We start from the raw sequence: 14469 nt of genomic DNA, 5'->3' as shown, positions 1-14469 counted from the left end.
GCGGCAAGGCGAAGGCTGCTGCGGCGGCGGCGGCGGGAGCAGCCATGTTGGAGCGGGGAATAAAGTGACTTTCCTCGGGGAGGGAGCGCGGCCGACGGCCCGGCGGAGGCGGCGGCTGCTCTCAGGGCAGCGAGGGGAGGGGGTGGGGGGCTTGGCTCCCGGTGGCCGGATACTGCTCCTGGGCGGAGGAGGAGGGGAAGGAGAAGGGGGAGAGGAACCGCCCCCGGACCCACGGAGCTCCGGCGTTGCTGGTGAGTTGTGGCTCCTCATTGTCTCCCGGCCCCGGGGTGCGGGTCCGGCTCACAGGGCTGGGGCCTGGCCCGCGGGGGCTGTCGGCCTGCGTGTGCGTGGGACGTCGCGGGGGGGGCGCGGTGAAAACGCGGCCCCGGAGGAGGAGGGAAGGTGATGGGAGCTGAGGCGGGGGCGGGGGGGCGCCCCACGAGAGGGCCGAGGGGCTGCTTGTGGAGCCCGCGGCCGCCGGGGCCGGCAGGGCCGCTTTGCGCCCCCGGGCAGGGCAGGGCCGGGCCGGGCCGGGCCGGGGAGGGCTGCGGGGGATTTCCGCTGCCCGGTGGCGCCTGGGAGCGGCCCCGCGGCGCCGGGGGGCAGCTCCGGGGGGCTGAGCACCGTCCACGGGGGGAGCCGAGCGGAGCCGGGCTTGAGGGGTGAGCCGAGGCGTGCAGCCGGTGAATGCCGCGGGATTTTTTGGTGAGCCTGTGTTCGTAACCGTCCTTTCCCCGCCGCCTCCTCCCCTTCAAGCGAGGCTGCTTTCTCCTGACAGCTCTTCTCGCAGCCTCCGCACGTATGACACATTCGCTCCTATTGCAGGTCTCCCCACACACGCACCTAAAACGTGTAGGTTTCTGTGCGTGCTATAAGAGATTTTGTGCCCTGGGCTTTGAGTTCGTAGATGACAGGATACGTGAACATTTGCTGACCCTGAACTTCTGTGAACTCCGCTTCTCCCTCCCCTTCCTCTCAGATAAGTAATGGCTTGAACCCAATGAGAGCAAAATGGTTCTTCTCTCGCAGGGACGGGGGAAATCAGGTGGCGTTAGTTGTATTTTATATTTCATGGGGATTTGTTACGCCCACCAGTTCCAGTACCGTGTTCATAGGAGTGGATTAGCTGCTGCGTTGGAAGAATGCTGACCTTGATCCCTTTGTCTCTCCTGCCACAGTTTTGGGAGCCGGCTGGAGTTGCTTTAAACTCGTAGCTGTCTTGGGCACTTCGGTAGTGGTGGTTGTTGTGAGGGAAACAGGGCTGAGGTCTGTCATAATCCAGACGCAATAATTGAAAAAGCATCTGTTTCTTTTTTTAAAAAAATATTTGATGAATTTATGTGTGGGTTTTTTTCCTTTTTGTAATTTGACAGAAGATCAATAGCAACTTTCTTGTAGCTATCTCGGCATAGATAGGAGGAGAGGAAGCCCGGTTTGAAAGTCTTCCATTCCTCCCCCCTCGCCTCCTTTTTTAATTGTATGAATTGAACTGGAAGCTAGATGACCAAAGGTTAAATACATGGAAGATGTGGGACAGAAGAAAACATTTGTGGGATTAGACTTGGTGCCAAATTCAGGTTTATTTTCTTGTTAGAATTGGGTAAAAGTGAAGTAGGTGATTGGGTGTTTCATGTGCTTAAGATATTAAAGAAATTGCTATATTGCTTTGTTGCAGTAATTCTGTATCCTCATACACAGCTTTTGTTATTCATATCTGCACTTCAGTAAGTGATGTGAGAGACTTGTTTTAAATAATTAACACAGAAGTAACAGATATGAAAACATAAAATAGTATGTTTGAAATGCATAGTGAAAAATTTCCTTAAAAATTTATACTTGAAAGAGCAAACTGAATTTACTTCTCTAGTATAGAGAAACCATTATAATGTTAACTTGGAGTTAAAAGGTCCACTTAAATTTGAAAGATGAAAGCATCTTTTTTTTCATGGTGTTATTTAAATACTCCTTTGACAATAATGAGTCTGGCTTACAAAAATTCTTAGGAGGGATAACGCAGTGAAGTTCATACCTTGTATTTGCATATTGTGTGGTGTAGCCCAGTGTTTACCCGGGATGGAGCTCTACACAAATCAGTAGGTGGGGTCTGCCTGCATCCATACTGAAGAGTTTGCAAATTGGAGCCTGTGTTGTCTAAAGCAAATTATAGTTTGAAAGTGGCTAGGCATTTATTTTAAGCTTGACTAAGGATGTAGTGCTTTAATTGATCTTTTTAATATGTAAAATGCCACTAAGGTGTAGTGAAATACTTGATATATAATTAGAGCAACTGAAAACCAGGACAGGGCTCTGTTTCTCCCCTGAATCGCTCTGGCTTAAATTTCTGCCTGACACTGCAGTGTGAAAGTATGATGCAGCTTATGACATGGATACTAAGATGTTCTGTATGCCTGTGTTATTGTTACAACGTGGAGCTCTTACAGTAAAAATAAGCAGAGTTTTTTAATGGCTTACTAAAATAAAAAGTCTTCAAATGCCTTAAATGACTGCCTGCTGCAAGAAGAAAAAAAAAATGTTTCACTGGTCTTAGTAAGTTTTGATTCAGTACGGTATATTTGAGTAATTGCACCTAAAAAGTACAATCAGGAGAGGCTTTGCTGGAGACTGATTCAATATCTGTGTTAAAACCTTTTTAGGCATTTGCTTTTTACCCTCTTTTCACATTTAATGGGAGCTGTTGATATTTGATGTCCTGATCAGCTTTTATTTGTTGGCCAAGAAAGCCAATCAGCTGTATTTTAAAAAGGCATGTATACTAATTGTGTCCTTATTGAATGCTTTATCTGGTGCAGTGTGAATATGGACAAGATCACATCTAAAAATCAAGCTCAATAATAAAGCTTTTCTAGCATAAACTCACTGCATGTTGCTTACAGCCCTTAAATTACAGGTATCTTAAACACTTAGATGTGTGCTTTTTAATGCTTGGGTTTTTTTAATTATTTTTACACCAAGCTGTGAATGTGTATCTGCAGAGGCATGTGGACTCCACTGTAATCTGTAGCACTTCAGAATTTGATATAAAACATTACTCCACAACTTTAGCATGTAAAAATGCTTTTAAAATGCCGAAAGTTTACTTGACAGTTAACGCTTCAAGTGTAAAGAACAAACTAAACCAGTGTATTGCTAGTGATTGTTGTCTTTTTTGCAATGCATATAATTGTAGCAATGACTTTTTCCTTCTGAGTGTGAGAACTGGAAAATTTTTTTTGTGCCTATTCACATACTGATGTACAGGCTACCTTGCATATTAGAAGTAAAAGCATTTTATTTTTAAATATTTTCATTGCTAGACAACAGTTTTCATTTGGTTTTGAAAAAAAAACTTAAAAGTCTAAGACTAGGGGGCTTTTTATTAAACTTACTAAATGTTATATATCCTACTATGTATACGTGGTAATGTTTTTCCCCATGAAGTGGGGAAGAACAGATACAGCCAGAAGTACTAGATTCCTAGAAATGCCCACTAATTGTGTGGGATGTTTTCTTTTTCCTGTGTATTTTGTTGAAGAGTCGTGATATGCTTTTAACAACTTTTCTCTCAAGAGTTAATGCTTGTTTAGACAAATGACTATTTATAATTCTGTATTGAATACAAATCCATACATGCGCACTGTTACCTAACCTGATGGATTAGCAATTCTAGAGTTGTTGGTTTCCTGAACTCCTTTTAGTGGCGATGTCATCTCCAGAGTTCAGAAGAACTGGCTAGTTGAAGTGTCTACAAAGAACGGTTTAACCATCAAGCATTTAACAACTGTTGTTGATAGTACAAGGAATAAAGAAAACTGGAACTTGAGCTAGTTTGCCAATGCGGAGCACAAGAACATGAAAAAAAGAAGAGTTCTCCGTTAGTTCTGTGATCCAGTTATATGGAAAACAATAACCTTAGTGAATGCATAGATTAGGTAATTTGCATCAGGCCAGCTTTTCATACATCAGTCCTTGGATAATAAGGCTTTTGCCACTTCCTTGGAGATCGTTATACCCCTCTATCTGACTGTATTATGCCATAGGCACACTGATACTTGGAACTCATTGTAACTGTGCCTTACTAGCATATTTGGGCTTTTGTGGTCTGGTGCCTGTTTTTAAAGGATTAGAAATTTCATTCAGTAGGGGACATCAGGTTGTCGGGTATGCATGAATGTTAGAGGGGAAAAAAATGTGAATGGCATCATCAGAAAATGCAGCAAAAGAAGAAATACCTATCAAATCATGTTTTAATTTTTCATGTTGTGAGGCAGAATTAGGCATAATTTTTAAAAAAGGGAAAATACCAACTTTATAACATTTTAAAATAAACAATTGAAGGCTTCTCTGAATTTCAGGACAATGTTCTGCTTGCTCATTTCTGTAATACCTTGAAAGTACACAGTCAGTTGAAGAACAGTTTTATCCTAGGTTTTGATTATGACTTTTTTTCCCTTAATTTTTTTATTTATCTTCTCTGGTACAACTAGTTGCACATATATTATGAACAAGGCAGTGTTATTCCAGAACAAAGAAACAACATGTCTTTCATTTACACTCCTAGCTACAGTTTTGCTTGTCTTTGTATTTTAGGTTGGACTGGCAAGGTATCATGCATAAGTGAATGTTATTCTGTGCCCTCTAATCATACTTCATTTAATTATGATCTGTACCTCATAATTGTACTACTTTCTCTGTCTGCTGCTGTTTTCAAGGCTTGGTAGAGTTGCACGATGGTCTCTGATTTTTAACATTGCATTTTGTCAGCTTCACTAAGGGTACTTGCATGTTTTCAGTTAGTGTTAAAGTTTGTGACTTTTTTTTCCGTGTTCAGTGGATAAGCACATTTTGCAGCCATGTAGCTGTGCTGATACACCTATTTCGTAGTGAACTGCACTAACCTGTGTGGTCTTTCAGAAATGTTTCTGTCCAAGTATTTCTGCCTGCCTACTCTTCCCTTACTGATTGGGAAGTATTGACTTGTTTGCATGTTGTTCAGGTATGTGCAAGATGTTAAAGGTAACATTTGATGAGGTTTACAGTAATGGTTGCTAATTGGTGCTCACTAAAATAAAGATCTTTGGGAAATATGGGTTACTAAGAGTTATCAAAGAATATTAGTTACCTGCAAACCCACTGTCTTGTAGTTGAGAGAAAAGTTTTTAGGTCAAAAAGTTTGCAGTGGCCTATAGGAGTAAAGAAGCCAGTTTACAAAAATGTAAAAAAATTGAAGTTACGTGAATATGATAGATAAGCCGAAGACTGTGATGCGGAAAACTCATGCTGTCACCAACTATGACGATAAGGCAAGGCGTGTTTTGGGAGGAAAGTGAATTCTAACAGAGCCATCAGCTTGCTACAAATGCTAAAGAAAATGTTAGCATTTGATGATCTTCAGAAGAGGTGCATTAAATACTGCTGTATTCAGAAGTAAACCAGTGATAGTCACATGGGATGCTCTGAGACACTTCCTAAGAGAACCTGAGGGTGTTAAACAGCTGCCACTGAAGTTGTGTGTTAAGTAGAAGTTGATCGGATGCTTTCTGGAGTGTTAATGCTGATCATGTTTTCAGTATGTCTCAGAACTCTGAGAGATTATGTAATTTCAGCACAACTTAAGGTTTCTTTTAGTGGTTTTAAAAGTAATATGCATAGTAATGGATATTGACAGACAGGAGGTTAAGTAAAGGAAGTAACTTGTTCAGCGTGTATTTATAGAAGACTGATCTTGTGAAATTAACTTCTGGTTCTCCTGATAAGATTAAAAACTGTGATACAATATTGTTGATGTGGCAGACAGGCTTCTCTGAAACCTTTTACTTGCCTGTTATGTGACATTTTGATTAAGGAACTAAAATGATAAGATCAAGTGTCTACATATGAAATGGTTTAAAACTTGGCAGATAATGTGAATCAAGTGGGTAACTATAAATAGTTGTTGTTATATAACTGTATGATGAGGGCTTCTCATCATCAAAGTACGTTCATGAAGGAGCACTGGGAAACCTGCTCAGTGCCTGCTGTCTGGCATTGCCACTAATGAAGTGAAAGCCAGTGAAAATTGCTGATTGTTTTTGTAGCTTGCAGAAAATTGGGAAAACAATGGATACTGCAGAATGGGTCATTAGTGCAGCGTGGATGCTTAGAAAAATGGCAGTTTCCTAATTGTTTGCTTGATGTTACTTGATGTGGCATTTTATATCAGGCTTTAAAAGATTGAATACAGTGTATTAACTTTTAACATAAATTATTTTGTAATTAAAACAAAGTACAAGCAACTATTAATACTAATTTTTAGTTTGGGAATTTATTTTGTAAAGCTTTGGAATAGTTTTGCATGTATAATACAGAAAAGATATTTAGTGTTGAACTGGATTCAGTATGTGGGCTTTAGGGAAAGCTTTTAGTTTTGAAAGATATTAAATACAATTAATAATTCATTAATAACATACAAGAGGAAGAGAATCAGTCATGAAATAATGGAATACATTTTATTTCCACTGCTTTTCTTTACATCTTGAAGCAAAATTTAATTTCTAAATATATAATTCATAAACATTGTATAGTCAAAAAAAGTTGTGGCCATATATATGTTCACCTGGGGAAAATTAAAAGCCATTTTTTCGGTCTATCCCAAATTTATTGCCAGAGCAGCTTCCTCTGTTTGTTCTCTCTTTATCAAGATCTGGTTCTTATAAACAGCGGCAGAGTATTTATGTATGCAAGAGGCTTGTTTCCTTCTTAAGCACTATTCAGTCTTAAAGCTCTGTCATAAATATCTTACTAAATTGTTTAAGTGTCTACTTATAAAACGTGAAACTACTTCATGGTTCACCTTATTTATGTTTGCTCTGAAAACTAAATATAAAACTTAAGTCTCTCTGTATGACTGTGGGAGACGATGCTTGGGCAGGTGCTGCCTATGAGAAATTTTGCTGCTCCACAGCCAATTTAAACTGGCGTAACTTCGGCACTGTTGCTTAAAGCCGTGGTGGTTTTCCCCTTTGCTGGCTGCTGCTGTCATCCCCATGCCCCTGCACCAGCAGGTGTCTTGTGACCATTTGCCTGTGTCAGGGAACCGATGGAAGTTATAATAGGCATTTGGGTTCAACTTTACTTTTGTTTTTACATGCAAATAATAGTCACTTTCTGCAGAGTCAATGGAAAAACAACAGCTTGTAATTATTTTTTTTTTTTTTAATATCCTGAGCAGATGGGAGGGGAGCTTTCCTGTTGTACAGAGAGGAAAGGAGGTCCTCAACTGCTAAATATAGCAAACATATATTCTGTACTAAAGTCTTTTAAAAATGATGTGTAAAAAAGCAGCCCAGAAACTTAATTTGGTACTGAATAAGAAGGCACAGCGGGGAAATAATTACTGATAAATCTTATAAAATACATACTTAATTTTAAATATGGGTACATCTTTGAGGTGGGATTTATGAACGGAAAGAAGATTTTTGGTGTGGAAATTGTTAATGTTGGAGAAAAGAAATCTGCAGAAATGGAAAATATTTTTTTCTTGAAAATAATATTTAAAAACTGAACTACATAAGCTGAAATTGAGCTATGTTTAAGAGTTAAAAAAATTCGGAATAGGCAACAATAAAAAAAAATAGTAACTATAGCAGTCATACTTTAAAGGGGCCCAGTAGGGAGGTTGTGCAGGGTACTTGTTTTTTTCTGAAGAACTGATAACCTCAGGAGAGACAGGATTAAATCTTTGGCTTCATTGAAGCTACAGTTTGGATTAAATCACAGAAATTTACACTGAGCATTCCTGAGAATAATGTCCTGTGTGATACTGAGATAAAGCAATTTCAGACGCAATTCCAAAAGTTTAAGATTCTCCATAGTATTTCATTACCTTTGTCAATATGATTCAGTAGGTTATGACGAAGAAGCAAAATATTTTAAAGCTTATGCTATTTACCTTCAGGATTAAACAAGATAAACAGCTTACAGTGTTCCTGTTTTGCACAAGTCACAGTATTTTTAAACCTGCTGCTTGTAATTCTGGGTTGTTTATCAGGGACTGCAGTTAACCTGAATGTTTTATTGTGGCTTGTTTCTGACACTTCTCAGTATAATTCTTAAAATCAAAATGCTTGATCCATAAGCCAAAAAAAAAGGTTTAAAAGGTATTTAGGCAGGAGAAGGCCTTTCATTATTAGCATACACTTTTTTTTTTTTTTTTTTCTGGACAGCACAGCAGAAGCAAAATAATGGTGTATAGTAATTAGTTTGCTCAATTGGTATATGCATTTCTTCTCAAATTATGCAAATTTAGTATTTTAGGAGCAATACGAAGGAGATCAGGAGTTCTGAACGTATGGATTTGATATGCTTTGGTAGTAAGCTCAGTTACTGCATTTTAAAATGTGTTTGGGTTTAGTTTATGGATAAGATATAAAGCATTGAGTGTTGTTAACAGTGTTCTGAACCTGCTTCCTTTAAAATGGGCTTTTTTTTTGGTGGTTGTACATCGTAGGAGGTTTACTGGTATTTGTGAGTATTTCTGGTAATGGAAGAGGTAGATGTTAGTTGAAGGATTTTAGTCCTAAGTTGTTTGTCATTGTTAAAAGTTATTTTGGGGATCAATGGATGGCCAGTGATGATTTGCACCTGTAGCTGCGTCTTAACAAAATACCTATATCAGGGGTCCTCAAACTACAGCCCGCGGGCTGGATACGGCCCCCCAGGGTCCTCAGTCCGGCCCCCGGTATTTACAGACACCCCCGCCCCCCCCCCGCCGGGGGTTGAGGGGGGGAAACCAAGCAGCCGCAGGTGACTGCCTGCCACTGCATCCGTGCGCCGGCCCCCTGGTTAAAAAGTTTGAGGACCCCTGGTCTATATCCTTTATAATCATCTGGTTCTAGGAGTGGGTAGATAAAACCTGGATATTTTTTTTTCTCGGCAAATAATTTGTTCAAATTTTAAATATAAATTGGCCAGATCGATTGATTTGGGTTTTGCCCTGCCCCCCCGCCTTTTTTTTTTTTTTAATGCTCCTCTCTATAATCACTAGAGAGAAATGGGTTCAGAGGGTAATCCAAAGATCTCAATATAGAGCTACCTCTCTTTCCATGTTTACCTTGGAGGGAGATCATCAAGTCATTGTTTTTGTATTACAGCATTACAGTTTGAGCGGAATTAAGTGCTTGCTATAGAATAATTTTTTTCTATATAGAATAATTTTTGCTGTATCAGTAAACTGAATAGGTTTCCACTACTGTCTGGAAAGTACTGGAGGGAAGAGAGGGCAGGAATTACATGGTTGATGGTGAAGAAGGGAGGGTGGCTGGGTGATGCAGCCAAGCATTTTCTTACAGGTGGTGGAAACTGTTAATTGACCCCAGACCTGATACGAAACTGTGTCCTAAGTGCCTCAGGTGCCTAAAGATGAATAGTGTGATCCCCCCCACCCACAATTTATGCAATTGGGTCTTTAATATGTAAGCAAGAAAATACGCAGATTTTTCTTTATTCTTCACTATTTCTTGCAGGTGCTTATCATGAATTAAAATTCCAGTCATGTGAGTAGTAGCAATAGTACGTTTTAATATTGAAATAGGTTGCAGAATGCTCTGTTTTTATTTTCTGTCTCATGGCATTTCAGAAAACAGGGTTGCAAGGACAAACAAAAATTACCTGTTTTATTGTATTATGAGAACCTAGTTCTTACAGTATATATGCTCCATGATAAAGTAAGCCTATTGAATTGTAGTACATAGGGCATGTACTACACCTGCAGTTCATGTTCATTACTGAGTTTTTAATGACATTACACAACATTAAGTTAGTTGTAAATTTATGTCTTTACATGATTGGATTGTCATATTTGCTCTTGGTAACTGAAATTGTATCTTAATTCAGAGGGGGTTTTTTGGTTTTGCTTGGAAGATAGGATGTACAATCTCTATTTTACTTGCATATTGATAATTATTTCCTTGGGTTGGTTGACATTTTTTGCCAAGTTTTACGCTAGTTTAGATAATCTGTTGAAGAAGTTATTTTAGGATATAACTGCAGCAGTTTTTATGCAGTGACTTTGGCCAGTTTTCATGGAAAGTAGTGCATAAGTAGCTAAAGAAGTATGTAGGGATGTATTATGTCAGTTTTTGATCACTTAACTTGAGGCTTCTTTAAGGTACTGGTCTTCAGGGTGTGAGTGCTGAGGACATTTTGAAAATCAGCCTTAATAGGGTTTACTGCAGAGACCTGTTAACAGAAATAATACTCTGGCAGTTTCTAAAAACCTGGTGGTATAGGTTCTGGTAAACATTCATAAGAAACGACTGGAAGTGGGGATGGTCTAGCTATAAAATACTGGCAATCCAACTTTATACTAACACAAAAGGGTAGATTTCTCCTTTTCTGTGGCTAGGTAGTATCTTGCTCTCAGTCTTTTTGTATCAGTGTAAATTAATCTATCCTGGACTATTTAACCTACATTAATGCTTTATGCCTCAGTCTTGTTAATTGCACTGGACCCTTTCCAGTCCTACAGAGCTAACACATATGTAACCCCACTGCTTCCAAACAGGCCTGAAACACAGACTTGGAAGGCAGTCCTGTTGACTGTCTTCTACAGGAAATAGTCTCTTAACTACATCGAGTATACAGAGCTTCCAGTATTAGACTATTGGGGGGAAAAAAAAAGTCTTTTGTCACTTAAGGAGGAAAAAAACCCCTTCAAACCTCTGATAAAGCACAGGAAGTGAAATTGTTGACAGAGAAAATTCCTTTTCTGTATAGTCACTTTTATGAGAAGAGCCACACCCCAAAGGTAATATATTTAACTGTTAGTGGATCCTAGTGACATAATGGAATATTTTTCCATTGTGTTCAGAGGTTTAAAAGGGATAAAGAAATGTATGTGGGTTAATGCCCTTTCAAAATTTTGTGGTAGTTGCCACGTTATTTGTGTTATGTTCTAATTTAAAAATATTTGTCTCTGTATGATTATAAGAGGCTTTGCAAAAATAACATGTTACATTTTGTGCAAAAGTGGGAGACAATTGTGATGGTCTTTTCATCTTGTTTAACTCCTGACAAAGCTCCTTCCGCAGTGTGCAGAAGCCTTACTTTTTTCTGCTAGGTAGTAGTATTTCAGTTGGATTGAGTTACCATGGCTCTTTTGTCACGAAGTCTAGGAAGCTTTATGATGGAGTCTGAAATACAAAGAAGCTGCACTCTGGTTTACAGCATAGAGGTGAACATTTGTTTTTAGTAATACCCGTTTATCCTCCTTGGATGGGTTGCTTTGCTGTATTTTTGAACCAAACCTTAGGGATAGGTGTGGTTTTGTTCGGTAGCAGAGGGGATGAATTCAGGTGTCAGAACTGAGGGAAGGCGTGCATAGCTAGGACCAAAGGAAAGCTTCACAGGTAGAGCATGATGGAGTTCGAGCATGCTGCATCTGGAATCGGATATTACTGGCGTGTCTTCTTGTGAAATACTGGGAATCTGGTGGTTTTTCTATTTGTTTTTTAATCCAGAGGAAGGCCTAGGGGTTGTCTTAGGGCTTTGCTGTGTGTGCTATCAACAATATTTTGATCTAAGAAGTCAGACATCTGTGTTTATCTAGTAAAACAGCGTATGTAAATCTGTTCTTAGATCCCTGTACTGCAGGTTTTGTTTGAGAGATGCTGGGTACAGTATTATTCATGAAACATGCTGATTATGTGTTCTAAGGATAATTAGATGTTTTGAACTTCCATAGGCCATAGGGTGTATCCAGGTATCCATTTTTTTTAATTTCAGTCACGAAATGCTGTAAACTGAATAATATAATGTTGCTCTCAAAAAAAAAATTGCTCTCAAACCCATGCTCTGCAGCATCAAAAGTCTTATGACAGAGGAAATTGAATTGAGGCTGAGAAATATTTTGTGTGTCCTAACGCTTTGTTTTGTAGTGATACTAGTTTAATTGTGTCTGCGGTTCTGACACAATTTTTCATTGACCAGCCATCCAGCAGAATACTGTTCACTTCAGTACCTCTGTACCCATGAATGTAGTGCTGGTCTCAGAGTTACAATTATGCTATGAAATGCCTTGCACTACTCTTTTTTTTTTTTTCTTTTCTTTTTTTTTTTTTTTTTTTTTTAATACCTTGAAGCTTTAAGTGTATGAAACAAATACTGGGACTTTATTAATAAGGTTTAAACTTCCTAAAGGCAAAAAGTGGCTTTTCTCCTTAATTTCCAGTATAGTTTTGTTACCTTTTTTTGTCTATCAGTATTTTGGGAAGTTCTGTGTTTCCTAGAAAATGTCAGTAGGGAGCATCGGAAGAGGCATGCTGTGTTGTTGTTGAACATTTTTGTATGCATAAATCTTTGCAGCTTATCCGTTTTTTGTCCTTGTCTGTTTTAGTAATTTGGATGCTACTAGAAATTATTAATAGTTGCATTTTAGATTCATGTTTTTAAATGAATTTTAGATTAATTTTTTTTAAAAGCTCTTAGAATAATCTTCGTCTGCCTTGCTCATCAGATGGCAAAGCTGATGTTTTTGGTGTTGCTTCACCCATCTAGCATCACTGAGTGGTAAAGTTAGTTATCGAACCTTATTCTCAGCCCAGGCTTTCCTTGCTCTTTTCTCTTTCCTTCATATGTGGTGCAGAAATCTATTTACTCAAATAATTACATGTTAAGAACTTCTGTTGCTGTAATAACAATTGAAACGTGGCTTCTGATCTGTAACTTTTTGATTTATTTTAAATGATTAATTTTAAAAGGATTTTAAAAGGATTTTTCAGTATGCAATAATGCAATATTTAGGGCTATTCATTTTTCTACAGTGTAACACTATATAATACGGACTTCAGGTTTTTTTGCAGATACTGTTTGGAGCTCTGCTGGTGTGAATGCTTTTATTAGTATTGTTGAAGGCTGGAATCTTCATCTGAAAATTATGTATTTTAAACCAAGTTTAGCATAGATTATATATATTTCTTCCAGTTTACATAATTTCCTAGGATGAGAAAGCTATGTTTGAAAACAATAGAAGATTGCCCTGTAGAATGATTTAATTCTGTGTCGTTTAGATACTAGAGACAGCATATCTATTACATTGAATTTTTTTAAAATGTTGATTTTTGTTTTAGAAGTGGTGTGCAATCTAATTCCAAATTCAAACAAAAAGAGAAAATGTGACCTATATTAAATGTTAGTTAAATTCGTAGAAAATAGAAAAGCAGCTGGTGGACAGAAGATCATTATGACCTTGTAGAAAATAGGTGTTTAGGATTATGATAAGCATTAGTAGGCTTTCTGTACTGTATGCCATTGTATATTTTGTTTGAGAGATCTGGAAGTAACTTTATTAAATATGACCTATTTTTAGATGCAGTTTGTCTTTTGGACTATTGAAAACCCTGCTTATGATGTATTTGGGACCATTTTTACTTGAAAGATGCAGCAGAAATTTTAGGTATTTCTTTAGTGAAACATTCGTGTATATTGGGAGGAGGAGATTAAAATTGCAATTTTATGGCTGGGTGAAATTTGTATATAGCAAATGAGATGTAAATGCAACCACATTTTCTTCACACATGCAAGAGCATGTTCTGTAAGCAATTTTTGCAGTTACTTTTGTTGCACACTTCATGATTAACATGCCTCATGTACATAAACTATAAATGCACGTCTGGCATATCAGAATATGATTTATACTATGTAAATCATAAATGCTTTATTCAGTATTTTCACTGCTCATTACACAGAATTTTCTAGCAGCACTTGAGAGAGTAAATTAATTCTCTTAAGACATAAGTGCTGTCATCGGCAGTATCTGTGTTTACATTCTTGACTGCATGGGCAGTACCTGGACCACTTTTTTAAATAATCCACTGTGTGAATAAAGATTGTTCAAGTCTTTGTCATGCTGAAGTAGAAACTTAATACAAGCACTAAATCAATTAAAAATAGGGTTCTTGTTGGTAGTGAAACTGTCTCAGATTTAGACATCTTGTCTCAAAACAGCAGTATTAATAATGTAGTAGGGTTAAAAGAGAAAGTTGCTCTTTAACAGCTCTTTGTAATTATTCAAAGTTAGTTGTTCATTTTAAAGGGGGAAGTGAACTTTCTTTGTATGAAATGGTATACAATGCTAAAATTAACCTGATCTGTAGTATGTGGTATACTGTTTAACAAAATGATGCAATGTAATTTAGGATCGTTTAATGAAAATAGCAATGTCTTCAGTGTTTTTATTTATACAATCAGATCAACACAAATAACCTGGATTAAAAACAAAGTTTGAGGCTTTTTTACAAAAGGTGGTCCTGCTCTAGGACTGGCATTCCTGTCCTGGGTGTGTGGGTGTATGTAAGGCTGACAGGGATTAGGGCAATCCAGGGACTGGGCTCTTTGTAGCCTGGCTGTGACAGGGACAGTGACATGGTCAACCATCTCTCCCCTTCTTGTGGCTCTGGTGGGTGCATTCTTTAATGATAAAACTAGCTTGCTACC

General features: G+C 38.2%; 1 protein-coding gene across 3 annotated transcripts in view; it reads left to right on the top strand.

Moving 5' to 3' along the window:
- The first annotated feature begins 110 nt into the window (after positions 1 to 110).
- Positions 111 to 14469, top strand: part of CDK17 (cyclin dependent kinase 17) — a 96776-nt gene continuing 82417 nt past the window's right edge. The window contains exon 1 of one of the 3 annotated variants that reach the window (XM_055712615.1): positions 111 to 251. The gene's annotated coding sequence lies outside the window, so the exon portion shown is untranslated. Of the gene's footprint in view, positions 252 to 575; positions 706 to 14469 lie in introns of those variants that run through there. The other 2 variants (XM_055712616.1, XM_014285892.3) reach the window with 2 other exon arrangements.

This window comes from Falco cherrug, chromosome 5 (genome assembly GCF_023634085.1).
Source record: "Falco cherrug isolate bFalChe1 chromosome 5, bFalChe1.pri, whole genome shotgun sequence".
In the NCBI taxonomy this organism is placed as follows: domain Eukaryota; kingdom Metazoa; phylum Chordata; class Aves; order Falconiformes; family Falconidae; genus Falco; species Falco cherrug.
This window is presented reverse-complemented; position numbering and strand designations above follow the sequence as displayed.